Raw genomic sequence first — 13,341 nt, forward strand, 5'->3', positions numbered from 1 at the left:
GCCTCACTGTGCCTCATGTGCAGCCACTGTACCCATAAATTGCCACCACTGTGCCCATCAAACGCAGCTACTGTGCCCATCAATTGCCGCCAGTTTGTCCCATCAATTGTCACCAGTTTGCCCATCAATTGTCACCAGTTTGTCCCATCAATTGTCACCAGTTTGCCCATCAATTGCCACCAGTTTGTCCCATCAATTGTCACCAGTTTGTCCCATCAATTGTCACCAGTTTGTCCATCAATTGTCACCAGTTTGCCCATCAATTGTCACCAGTGTGTCCATCAATTGCCACCAGTGTGTCCATCAATTGCCACCAGTGTGCCCATCAATTGTCACCAGTTTGTCCCATCAATTATCACCAGTTTGTCCCATCAATTGTCACCAGTTTGCCCATCAATTGTCACCAGTGTGTCCATCAATTGCCACCAGTGTGTCCATCAATTGCCACCAGTGTGCCCATCAATTGCCACCAGTTTGTCCCATCAATTGCCACCAGTGTGTCCATCAATTGCCACCAGTGTGTCCATCAATTGCCACTAGTTTCCCCATCAATTGCCACCAGTTTGCCCATCAATTGTCACCAGTTTGCCCATCAATTGTCACCAGTTTGCCCATCAATTGTCACCAGTTTGTCCCATCAATTGTCACCAGTGTGTCCATCAATTGCCACCAGTGTGTCCATCAATTGCCACCAGTGTACCCATCAATTGTCACCAGTTTGTCCCATCAATTGTCACCAGTTTGTCCATCAATTGTCACCAGTTTGCCCATCAATTGTCACCAGTGTGTCCATCAATTGCCACCAGTGTGTCCATCAATTGCCACCAGTGTGCCCATCAATTGTCACCAGTTTGCCCATCAATTGTCACCAGTGTGTCCATCAATTGCCACCAGTGTGTCCATCAATTGTCACCAGTTTGTCCCATCAATTGTCACCAGTTTGCCCATCAATTGTCACCAGTGTGTCCATCAATTGCCACCAGTGTGTCCATCAATTGCCACCAGTGTGCCCATCAATTGCCACCAGTTTGTCCCATCAATTGCCACCAGTTTTCCCATCAATTGCTGTCAGTGTGCCCCAAGGCTGGACTGGGACAAAAATTCATTCAGACCGGCCCACTTTAATTTTGCAAATACGCACAAAAACAAGTGAAATGGGAGGGCTAACGTCATGCAGGGACATTGCTACAGCCTCATTGGCTGGAATTTCAGAAACCAGCATTGCTGGACAGCCATTGGCTGCCTTTAAGCAATGCAGCGGCGCTGAGGCTGAGCCGGGTTGCGCACTATGGCCCCATACACACGTCCGAGAAACTCGACGAGCAAAACACATCGTTTTGCTCGTCGAGTTCCTTGTGAAGCCCCTGAGGATCTCGGCGAGCCAAGTTTCCCCATTGACTAACGAGGAAATAGAGAACATGCTCTCTATTTGGCTTGACAAGTTCCTCGTCGGTTTCCTCGGCCAAAAGTGTACACACGACCGTGTTTCCTCGGCAGAATACGGCTCCGATCGAGTTTCTGGCTGAATTATGCCGAGAAACTCGGTTGTGTGTACGGGGCCTATGACGTGAGGTGATGGGCAGGTCTCTCCTATACCGGCCGCTCTGACAAACCCACCCCCATGCCCGGCCAACCCCCGATGGCCAGCCAAGACCCCCCTTTCACTGGCCATTAGCCGTTCTACTTTATTTCTCTTATAGGCAGTATAGATTTGCTCAAATTAATGGCTGCACAAGCCATTCAGCCGTTACTTTACATTACTGATTTCTACCTATTGGTGATTGATGGGTGCAGAAGAGAGAGGGCGGCACTCCTGCGCCCTCTATGGACGCACCGCCACTGGTGTAACCTGAGCATTATTATATTTGAATTTGTGCGACCGTTTCAGGAACTCCGACCGCAGCAACCAGCCACAGGTGTCCGCCAGCGCAGACGTCTCACCCAGGTTTAGATGTTTTCAAACACAATCCACAAAATTGCAATCTGTTGGCTGCGCCGCTGCCGGGTCAACATTTTTCCAGAATTATTCATAAAGAGTCATGATCCCCATCAGACTCTGCCTTCCGACGCGTTTCACCCAAGAGATGGGCTTAGCCATAGAAGTGAAATGTGTAAAGGAAGGAGCAATGTCTGGTGGGGATCACTATTGGCTTTTCTCATTAAATCTGGATCAACGCCGACCTTGAGGGTTATTTTTTTAGTGATAACTATGTGAAAAAGTAAAGTAACTCTTAGTGAGTGCAGCGCTACCCCCTGCAGGAGACGCTGGATATTTGGGTTCCCCCTCACATGCACAGCCAGGCAACAGGGATTTTCCGTCTTTCACTCTGCAGTCAAAAACCAGTCCCGGGTGTTTTGTTTTTGGTTTATTAAGGAATGGACTTGGAGAGGGATGGAAAGGGAGTTTCAATGTAACTTAAGGACTTGAAACTGTCTCTGGCTACCAGAAATCACAAGGCTTGTCCTCCCGGAGTATAAACCAATCAATTCAACGGGTACAAAAACTTAAAGCAGGTGCTCCATTCCCTTAGAAAATGCCAAGGCACCTGCTGGACAGGTCCTGATGGCTCCCAGGATGGCTTCAGCTAAGCCTAGCTGAGGCTGAAAGGGTGTGAAGTTCATTTGCTGCTCTCTCTCTGTCTCCTTCTGTCCACCCAGGGGCAGAACCCCCCCCCCCCAGCACAATGGTCCCCTCCAGGTGACAGAACCCGCAACCACATGGCCAGGCTCCAGAATATTTATGAGCTATCCCTCCACCTTCTGGGCCGTCCTCACCAAGGGATTGGAGGAGACTCCACATGGCCAGGCTCCAGAATATTTATGAGCTATCTCTCCACCTTCTGGGCCGTCCTCACCCAGGGATTGGAGGAGACTCCACATGGCCAGGCTCCAGAATATTTATGAGCTATCCCTCCACCTTCTGGGCCGTCCTCACCAAGGGATTGGAGGAGACTCCACATGGCCAGGCTCCAGAATATTTATGAGCTATCTCTCCACCTTCTGGGCCGTCCTCACCCAGGGATTGGAGGAGACTCCACATGGCCAGGCTCCAGAATATTTATGAGCTATCTCTCCACCTTCTGGGCCGTCCTCACCCAGGGATTGGAGGAGACTCCACATGGCCAGGCTCCAGAATATTTATGAGCTATCTCTCCACCTTCTGGGCCGTCCTCACCCAGGGATTGGAGGAGACTCCACATGACCAGGCTCCAGAATATTTATGAGCTATCTCTCCACCTTCTGGGCCGTCCTCACCCAGGGATTGGAGGAGACTCCATAAATATTTATTCTTCATCTCTGCCCCTCCGCCCTTCAAGTTCTAGAACTCTCCAGCAGGAGGTGACAGAGACTCAAGCCTCGGTTGGTTGTTGTGAGGACTTCATAGTCACAGTGCTTTGTGCTGCTTTATAGGTCACATTTTTTTTTTTATGAATTGTCCATGTCTGGCCTTCCACTTGTCCAACGTTCATTCCTCCGAATATGGATCTGTGTGTCCACCATTGTTCATTATATGACTATAATAAAGCCTTCTTCTGGGGTGAAGTGTAATGATTTGTGTTCCGTGACGTGCACTATATTACCAAAAGTATTGGGACGCCTGCCTTTACACGCACAATATGACAGTGAGCAGTATGTACAGGAGAGAAGTGTGGAGGGTATGACAGTGGGCACTATGTATAGGAGAGGAGTGTGGAGGGTATGACAGTGGGCAGTATGTACAGGAGAGAAGTGTAGAGGGTATGACAGTGGGTAGTATGTACAGGAGAGAAATGTGAAGGGTATGACAGTGAGCAGTATGTACAGGAGAGGAGTGTGGAGGGTATGACAGTGGGCACTATGTACAGGAGAGAAGTGTGGAGGGTATGACAGTGGGCAGTATGTACAGGAGAGGAGTGTGGAGGGTATGACAGTGAGCAGTATGCACAGGAGAGGAGTGTGGAGGGTATGACGGTGGGCACTATGTATTGGTAGAGGAGTGTGGAGGGTATGACAGTGGGCGGTATGTACAGGAGAGGAGTGTGGAGGGTATGACAGTGGGCACTATGTACAGGAGAGAAGTGTGGAGGGTATGACAGTGGGCAGTATGCACAGGAGAGGAGTGTGGAGGGTATGACAGTGACCAGTATGTACAGGAGAGAAGTGTGGAGGGTATGACAGTGGGCAGTATGCACAGGAGAGGAGTGTGGAGGATATGACAGTGGGCGGTATGTACAGGAGAGAAGTGTGGAGAGTATGACAGTGAGCAGTATGTACAGAAGAAGAGTGGGGAGGATATGACAGTGGGTCCTATGTATAGAAGAGAAGTGTAGAGGGTATGACAGTGGGCACTGTGTATAGGAGAGAAGTGTGGAGGGTATGACAGTGAGCACTATGTACAGGAGAGAAGTGTGAAGGGTATGACAGTGGGCAGTATGTACAGAAGAAGAGTGGGAGGGTATGACAGTGAGCACTATGTACAGGAGAGAAGTGTAGAGGGTATGACAGTGGGCACTATGTATAGGAGAGAAGTTTGGTGGGTATGACAATGAGCAGTATGTACAGAAGAAGAGTGTGGAGGGTATGATGGTGGGCACTATGTATAGGAGAGAAGTGTGGAGGGTATGACAGTGAACAGTATGCACAGGAGAGGAGTGTGGAGAGTATGACGGTGGGCACTATGTATAGGAGAGAAGTGTGGAGGGTATGACAGTGAGTAGTATATACAGGAGAGGAGTGTGGAAGGTATAACAGTGAGCAGTATGTACCAGAGAGGAGTGTGGAGGGTATGACAGTGGGCACTATGTATAGGAGAGAAGTGTGGAGGGTATGACAGTGGGCACTATGTATAGGAGAGGAGTGTGGAGGGTATGACAGTGGGCACTATGTACAGGAGAGAAGTGTGCAGGGTATGACAGTGAGCACTATGTACAGGAGAGGAGTGTGTAGGGTATGACAGCGGGCACTATGTACAGGAGAGGAGTGTGTAGGGTATGACAGTGAGCACTATGTACAGGAGAGAAGTGTGGAGAGTATGTACAGGTGAGGAGGATGAAGGAATCTGGGAAGGAAAACTGTAAAGGTTTGTGGAAGGATGTTTAGGGACTGCGTAGTGGTTAAGTGGTACATACATTGAAATCGATATCTATATTGAAATTACGCCAATAAGCAGAGACCAGCCATAGTCGATCTATGTATGGGCTAGCTGGTTTTACACAAGTCAATCTATTATCTGACTTGAGTACAACCAGCCTGTCAGGTTTTTTCCAAAACAATCAGTGCTGCCAGCTATAGTTAGAAACACTGATCATTGTACTCACAGGCAGAACACAATAACACTGCAGGAGTGATTCCCCCATCCACAGGTCAGCAGGTGAGAGGGGTGTGTGGGGGGACAGGCTGGGGAGAGATACTAGTCATTCCCTGGGAAGGCCCTGGCTAGTATCAGAGCCAGATACACACAGGTTACATACGCCACGATCGTTAGAGCGAGAGCAATAATTCTAGCACTAGACCTCCTCTGTAACTCCTCTGTAAGCATCTCCCCAAGGTAATACATAAAACCTGGCCTGTTAGTGGGTCCTGAGGACAGGGTTGATGACCGCTGGAAATCGTGATAACTTTCTTTTGTAGGAGAGAAGTGTCAGAATCGGCCTGGGTGGCGAGGGGTTAATTACCATGAGTAATATACAAATAAGTATTATAGGCCCTGTGATCTCATCCTCTCAGTCTGCTGCAGAGTGTCAGTTTGTATTTATACTGGCCGCTCTGTATGTAGCTTCTGACAGGCTGCGCAAGCATCTCCGTATCTCCAGAACCATAAATGATAGGAGCCCCATATTTTGACCAGTGGTGGGGTGGGTCTTCAGCTACATAGCCCCCCCGGTCTCTGTGACCCCTGGTCGCCGAGCTACAATCCTCGAAGTCGATCTTTTTATTTATTTTTATTTTTTGGGCAAATGGGCCTATCTTGAGGAAGGGGCCTGGAGCTGCAGCTCCATCAGCCCCCATGTTAATCCGGCCCTGCTCACAGCCGCTGTGACTTCCACATGCTATACCCAAGTCCCGAGGAAATGGGAACCCTCTCCCTCAACTAACAGAGTGGGAGGATCCTTCACTTAGCTTCCTGGGAGACGTGGACACTTTCTATTGGCTGTGCCGCGGAGAGGTTCTCTCAGGCTCCAGAGATCACCATGCCGAGTCCAGAGAAAACGGGATCCCCAATTCCTTTCCCCCAGTGAAGGAGTTCAGACATATTCCCAGGTCAGCAAATAATAAATGACTTATAACATTCCGGACTTTCACTTGCAGGTCTCTCTTCTCTCCTTCATATTACCAGAATACAGCCTCAGGCAATGCAGCTTGTCCTTCATCCTACCAAGAAACCCTCAGCTTCTGCTCTTTGACCTTCCGTCCTCAACTATACGAGTGGGGAGGTCCTTCTTCATTTGACCTTCCCTTCCTCAACCATACGAGTGGGGAGGTCCTTCTTCATTTGACCTTCCCTTCCTCAACCATACGAGTGGGGAGGTCCTTCTTCATTTGACCTTCCCTTCCTCAACCATATGAGTGGGGAGGTCCTTCTTCATTTGACCTTCCCTTCCTCAACCATATGAGTGGGGAGGTCCTTCTTCATTTGACCTTCCCTTCCTCAACTCTACGAGTGGGAAGGTCCTTCTTCATTTGACCTTCCCTTCCTCAACCATACAAGTGGGAAGGTCCTTCTTCATTTGACCTTCCCTTCCTCAACCATACGAGTGGGAAGGTCCTTCTTCATTTGACCTTCCCTTCCTCAACTATACAAGTGGGAAGGTCCTTCTTCATTTGACCTTCCCGTCCTCAACCATACGAGTGGGAAGGTCCTTCTTCATTTGACCTTCCCGTCCTCAACCATACGAGTGGGAAGGTCCTTCTTCATTTGACCTTCCCTTCCTCAACCATACGAGTGGGGAGGTCCTTCTTCATTTGACCTTCCCGTCCTCAACCATACGAGTGGGAAGGTCCTTCTTCATTTGACCTTCCCTTCCTCAACTATATGAGTGGGAAGGTCCTTCTTCATTTCTCTGCCTGGGTGACTATTGGCTGTCTAGAGGAGAGGTTCTCTCAGGCTCCAGAAGACTATCGGGGTGTGATGACATCACAACAAAGGGACCAGTCATTGACGGGCACAGACCGGAAGCAGAAGAGACGCCAGTGAGTGACACGTGATGGCAGACTTGTGTTCATTTAAAAAAAAAAACATGGTTGGGTGGCATAGGGCTTTAATGAAGACAAAACATCAGAGGAAAAGGAACTTGTCACTGTCACCTTTACATGGCAGAAACCTCATTGTTTCCTTCTCACACACTAGAGACTTTCCATCCTTCTCCCTCACCTGAGACTTTCCATCCTTCTCCCTCACCTGAGGCTTTATTACCTTCTCCTCCACCTGAGGCTTTATTACCTTCTCCTCCACCTGAGGCTTTATTACCTTCTCCTCCACCTGAGGCTTTATTACCTTCTCCTCCACCTGAGGCTTTATTACCTTCTCCTCCACCTGAGGCTTTATTACCTTCTCCTCCACCTGAGACTTTATTACCTTCTCCCCCACCTGAGGCTTCATTACCTTCTCCCCCACCTGAGGCTTCATTACCTTCTCCTCCACCTGAGGCTTTATTACCTTCTCCTTCACCTGAGGCTTCATTACCGACTCCTCCACCTGAGGCTTTATTACCTTCTCCCCCACCTGAGGCTTTATTACCTTCTCCTCCACCTGAGGCTTTATTACCTTCTCCCCCACCTGAGACTTTATTACCTTCTCCTCCACCTGAGGCTTTATTACCTTCTCCTCCACCTGAGGCTTTATTACCTTCTCCTCCACCTGAGGCTTTATTACCTTCTCCTCCACCTGAGGCTTTATTACCTTCTCCTTCACCTGAGACTTTATTACCTTCTCCCCCACCTGAGACTTTATTACCTTCTCCCCCACCTGAGGCTTTATTACCTTCTACCCCACCTGAGACTTTATTACCTTCTCCTCCACCGGAGGCTTTATCACCTTCTCCTCCACCTGATGCTTCATTACCTTCTCCTTCACCTGAGGCTTTATTACCTTCTCCTCTACCGAAGCTTTATTACCTTCTCCTCTACCAGAGGCTTTATTACCTTCTCCTCCACCTGAGGCTTTATTACCTTCTCCCCCCACCTGAGGCTTTATTACCTTCTCCCCCCACCTGAGGCTTTATTACCTTCTCCTCCACCTGAGGCTTCATTACCTTCTCCTCCACCTGAGGCTTTATTACCTTCTCCCCCACCTGAGGCTTTATTACCTTCTCCTCTACCTGAGGCTTTATTATCTTCTCCTCCACCTGAGGCTTTATTACCTTCTCCCCCACCTGAGGCTTTATTACCTTCTCCCCCACCTGAGGCTTTATTACCTTCTCCTCTACCTGAGGCTTTATTACCTTCTCCCCCACCTGAGGCTTTATTACCTTCTCCTCTACCTGAGGCTTTATTATCTTCTCCTCCACCTGAGGCTTTATTACCTTCCCCCCCACCTGAGGCTTTATTACCTTCTCCCCCACCTGAGGCTTTATTACCTTCTCCTCTACCTGAGGCTTTATTACCTTCTCCCCCACCTGAGGCTTTATTACCTTCTCCTCTACCTGAGGCTTTATTATCTCCTCCTCCACCTGAGGCTTTATTACCTTCCCCCCCACCTGAGGCTTTATTACCTTCTCCCCCACCTGAGGCTTTATTACCTTCTCCTCTACCTGAGGCTTTATTATCTTCCCCCCCACCTGAGGCTTTATTACCTTCTCCCCCACCTGAGGCTTTATTACCTTCCCCCCCACCTGAGGCTTTATTACCTTCTCCTCTACCTGAGACTTTATTACCTTCCCCCCCACCTGAGGCTTTATTACCTTCTCCCCCACCTGAGGCTTTATTACCTTCTCCTCTACCTGAGGCTTTATTATCTTCTCCTCCACCTGAGGCTTTATTACCTTCTCCTCCACCTGAGGCTTTATTATCTTCTCCTCTACCTGAGGCTTTATTACCTTCTCCTCCACCTGAGGCTTTATTACCTTCTCCTCCACCTGAGGCTTTATTACCTTCTCCTCTACCCGAGGCTTTATTACCTTCTCCCCCACCTGAGGCTTTATTACCTTCTCCTCCACCTGAGGCTTTATTACCTTCTCCTCCACCTAAGGCTTTATTACCTTCTCCTCCACCTGAGGCTTTATTACCTTCTCCCCCACCTGAGGCTGCATTACCTTCTCCTCTACCCGAGGCTTTATTACCTTCTCCTCCACCTGAGGCTTTATTACCTTCTCCTCTACCCGAGGCTTTATTACCTTCTCCCCCACCTGAGGCATTATTACCTTCTCCTCCACCTGAGGCTTTATTACCTTCTCCTCCACCTGAGGCTTTATTACCTTCTCCTCTACCTGAGGCTTTATTAGTAAGTTATGAGGCTTCCTGCTGTCACTGGTTCCAAGGAGAGCTGCTGGTGAATTACTGATGACATGCCCACAGGGGGGCACTGTGGATACAAAATTGATAGAAATGTGCCACATCCTAATTAGATTGGAAATACTACCTTGAAAATATGTAATGAACTTTATAGGCACTGAGACACACACAATTCAATTACAATTTAAGTATTTTGTTACAATTTTTTTTTTTTTTATGGAAAACAGACACATACTGTAGTTTTTTAAAAGACAATCACAATATAGATAATGGCCCAGATTCAGCATAGTTTTGCGCTAAACTTACGGAGGCACAGGGCAACGATTTTGCCCTGCGCCCCCGCAAATTTGCGCCGCTGCCCTCGATTCACAGAGCAGTAGCTCCGTAAATTGCGAGGGCGCGCCGGCAAATTTCCCCTGGCGTAAGCGCGCGCAATGTAAATGATCCTGCCGGGGGCGGGAATCATTTAAATTAGGCGCGCTCCCGCGCCGAGCTTAGAGCGCATGCTCCGTCTGGAAACTTTCCCGACGTGCATTGCGGCAAATGACGTCGCAAGGACGTCATTTGCTTCAAAGTGAATGTGAATGGCGTCCAGCGCCATTCACGAATCACTTACGCAAACGACGTGAAATTCAAATTTCACATCGCAAGAGCGGCGGCTATACTTTAGCATTGGCTGCCCCTACTATTAGAAGGGGCAGCCTTGCGCTAAAGTTGCCGTACGGAAACTCCGTACCTGGCTTGTGCGGGGCCCGCGCAAGTTTGTGAATCAGTGTTAGTATGCAATTTGCATAGTATACGTTGACCACAATGGGAGCGCCCCCTAGCGGCCCCCGCAAGAATGCAGCCTAAAATCTGTGAGGCATAAGAGCCTTATGCCGCGCAGATTTTAGGCTGCAGTCAGTTTTAGGCTGAATCAGGAGCACTCGTTACACCGGAGCAAGTCAGCAATTGCGCCGTGTAACCTATGGTTACACAGGCGCAATTGCTTCTTGAATCTGGGCCATTGTCTGTTAGATATAAGTCACACACTCTTTTTCTGTAATAAAAATACTTACATTTTAATTCAATCACTGTATGTGTATCTCAGTGCCTATAAAGTCCATCATATATTTTCAAGGTAGTAGTTCCTTTCCCTATAGACCTGATGACAGCTTGGGGAGGTACCATCAGGATCTGGGACCATCAGGTTCCTTTATTCAGCGAGTTGGCGGAAGGCGGCCATCTTGATTGATGAAGGGTTTACAACAAAGGACGTTTTGGGGTGATATATTTTTTTTTTTAATAAAGGATTTGTCACAAGTTAAGTTTTCTTTATTTCTAAGTTACATAGTACAGAAGATGATCAGAGACTGCAGAGATAGTACAGGAGATGATCAGAGACTGCAGACATAGTACAGGAAATGATCAGAGACTGCAGACATGATACAGGAGATGATCAGAGACTGCAGACATGATACAGGAGATAGTCAGAGACTGCAGACATGATACAGGAGATGATCAGAGACTGCAGACATAATACAGGAGACAGTCAGAGACTGCAGACATAGTACAGGAGATGATCAGAGACTGCAGACATAATACAGGAGATGATCAGAGACTGCAGACATGATACAGGAGATAGTCAGAGACTGCAGACATAATACAGGAGATGATCAGAGACTGCAGACATAATACAGGAGACAGTCAGAGACTGCAGACATAGTACAGGAGATGATCAGAGACTGCAGACATAATACAGGAGATGGTCAGAGACTGCAGACATAGTACAGGAGATGGTCAGAGACTGCAGACATAATACAGGAGATGATCAGAGACTGCAGACATAGTACAGGAGATGGTGAGAGACTGCAGACATAGTACAGGAGATGGTCAGAGACTGCAGACATAGTATTGGAGATGGTCAGAGACTGCAGACATAATACAGGAGATGATCAGAGACTGCAGACATAATACAGGAGATGATCAGAGACTGCAGACATAGTACAGGAGATGATCAGAGACTGCAGACATAATACAGGAGATGATCAGAGACTGCAGACATAATACAGGAGATGATCAGAGACTGCAGACATAGTACAGGAGATGATCAGAGACTGCAGACATAATACAGGAGATGATCAGAGACTGCAGACATAGTACAGGAGATGGTCAGAGACTGCAGACATAATACAGGAGATGATCAGAGACTGCAGACATAGTACAGGAGATGATCAGAGACTGCAGACATAGTACAGGAGATGGTCAGAGACTGCAGACATAATACAGGAGATGATCAGAGACTGCCGACATGGTACAGGAGATGATCAGAGACTGCAGACATAGTACAGGAGATGGTCAGAGACTGCAGACATAGTACAGGAGATGGTCAGAGACTGCCGACATGGTACAGGAGATGGTCAGAGACTGCAGACATAGTACAGGAGATGGTCAGAGACTGCAGACATAATACAGGAGATGATCAGAGACTGCCGACATGGTACAGGAGATGATCAGAGACTGCAGACATAATACAGGAGATGATCAGAGACTGCCGACATGGTACAGGAGATGATCAGAGACTGCAGACATAGTACAGGAGATGATCAGAGACTGCAGACATAGTACAGGAGATGATCAGAGACTGCAGACATAGTACAGGAGACGATCAGAGACTGCAGACATAGTACAGGAGACGATCAGAGACTGCAGACATAGTACAGGAGATGGTCAGAGACTGCAGACATAGTACAGGAGATGATCAGAGACTGCAGACATAGTACAGGAGATGATCAGAGACTGCAGACATAGTACAGGAGACGATCAGAGACTGCAGACATAGTACAGGAGACGATCAGAGACTGCAGACATAGTACAGGAGATGGTCAGAGACTGCAGACATAGTACAGGAGATGATCAGAGACTGCAGACATAGTACAGAGCTGCTGCTGGGTGCCGCCATCTAAGATGTTAGCAGCCCAAATAGCTCAGAGCTGTCACTCAAAATTCCCCTTTAATCCTCCCCCAGCAGTGACATAAATGGTATGTAGGGATGTGAGGGGAGAGGCACAGTAGCTGGGCCAGCACAGACAGTAATTAGACACTCCCAGAGGAGGTGGGGGATAGGATATAGGGGGTGGGGCGGCTGATTTCAGCTCTCCATAGACACAAAGATGGATCTCTGGTGGCCTCATTGTCACGTCTCTGATTCCCACCCTACAATAGTGTGACCTTCCGTACATCACACTCTGCTATGGACTGTGACCCCAATATTCATAGGGAGGTTCTCTTATACTATATACAGATACAGAGGATTATAGGAGGAGGACGGGGGAGGGGCATACGGGATCTTCCCCACTATCCGGGATTCAGGATCTTCTCATCCAACCTCTAGACTGGAGCTGAAAAGAAAGAGAAATAATCAGTGTGGAGAATGAGGGCCGATTCCTAATCCCAAAACCATCCCATCCCCCGTATTCTGCCCACCCATCCCATCCCCCGTATTCTGCCCAACCATGTCCATACTGTCCCACCTACTACTCCTACCCAACCTTGTCCATACTGTCCTACCTACTACTCCTACCCAACCTTGTCCATACTGTCCTACCTACTACTCCTACCCAACCTTGTCCATACTGTCCTACCTACTACTCCTACCCAACCTTGTCCATACTGTCCTACCTACTACTCCTACCCAACCCTGTCCATACTGTCCTACCTACTACTCCTACCCAACCTTGTCCATACTGTCCTACCTACTACTCCTACCCAACCATGTCCATACTGTCCTACCAACTACTCCTACCCAACCCTGTCCATACTGTCCTACCTACTACTCCTACCCAACCTTGTCCATACTGTCCTACCTACTACTCCTACCCAACCATGTCCATACTGTCCTACCTACTACTCCTACCCAACCAAGTCCACACT

The 13,341-nt window shown here is 48.3% G+C and overlaps 1 protein-coding gene across 1 annotated transcript in view; it reads right to left on the reverse strand.

Annotated features, from left to right (window-relative positions):
* Nucleotides 1-12,271: 12,271 nt before the first annotated feature.
* The window catches only part of LOC120941739 (retinoic acid receptor responder protein 2-like), a 38,749-nt gene continuing 37,679 nt past the window's right edge, over nucleotides 12,272-13,341 (reverse strand). Inside the window, exon 6 of the mRNA XM_040355366.1 lies at nucleotides 12,272-12,809. The gene's annotated coding sequence lies outside the window, so the exon portion shown is untranslated. The remainder of the gene's footprint in view (nucleotides 12,810-13,341) is intronic.

Source organism: Rana temporaria, chromosome 5 (assembly GCF_905171775.1).
Source record: "Rana temporaria chromosome 5, aRanTem1.1, whole genome shotgun sequence".
Taxonomy (NCBI): domain Eukaryota; kingdom Metazoa; phylum Chordata; class Amphibia; order Anura; family Ranidae; genus Rana; species Rana temporaria.